The sequence below is a fragment of the Plasmopara halstedii genome, assembly GCF_900000015.1.
Source record: "Plasmopara halstedii genome assembly, contig: Scaffold_3060, whole genome shotgun sequence".
Classification (NCBI taxonomy): Eukaryota; Oomycota; class Peronosporomycetes; order Peronosporales; family Peronosporaceae; genus Plasmopara; species Plasmopara halstedii.
Window position 1 is genome coordinate 1,782,814 of NW_020189964.1, and position 367 is coordinate 1,783,180.

Sequence of the window (367 nt, forward strand, 5' to 3'; positions counted from 1 at the left end):
ATTCGTCCACAGTCATGCGGATCTTGGAAGGACAGATGAGAGGAACCACATCATCCATTCGAGAGCAGTGCTCACGAGTAAGCTTTTTGCTAATGCCGATAAGTGCATCTTCGGCGCGGATGAAATTTCCTTTATAGGGTGCTTCATTGGGACGCGTGGCCTTCGAGTGGATTCCGCTAAGGTCAAGGCCATTGTAGACTGGCCGGTTCCAAAGAATCAAAAGGACTTGCGCAAGTGGTTTGGCCTCGGCAACTACTTGCACATGAAGTGCGCAAGTTATTCGGAAATGGCGCGGCCATTGTCGAATCCCCATAAGAAGGATACGGAATGGTATTGGGACACCGAGCATCGGGAGGCTTTTGACGGG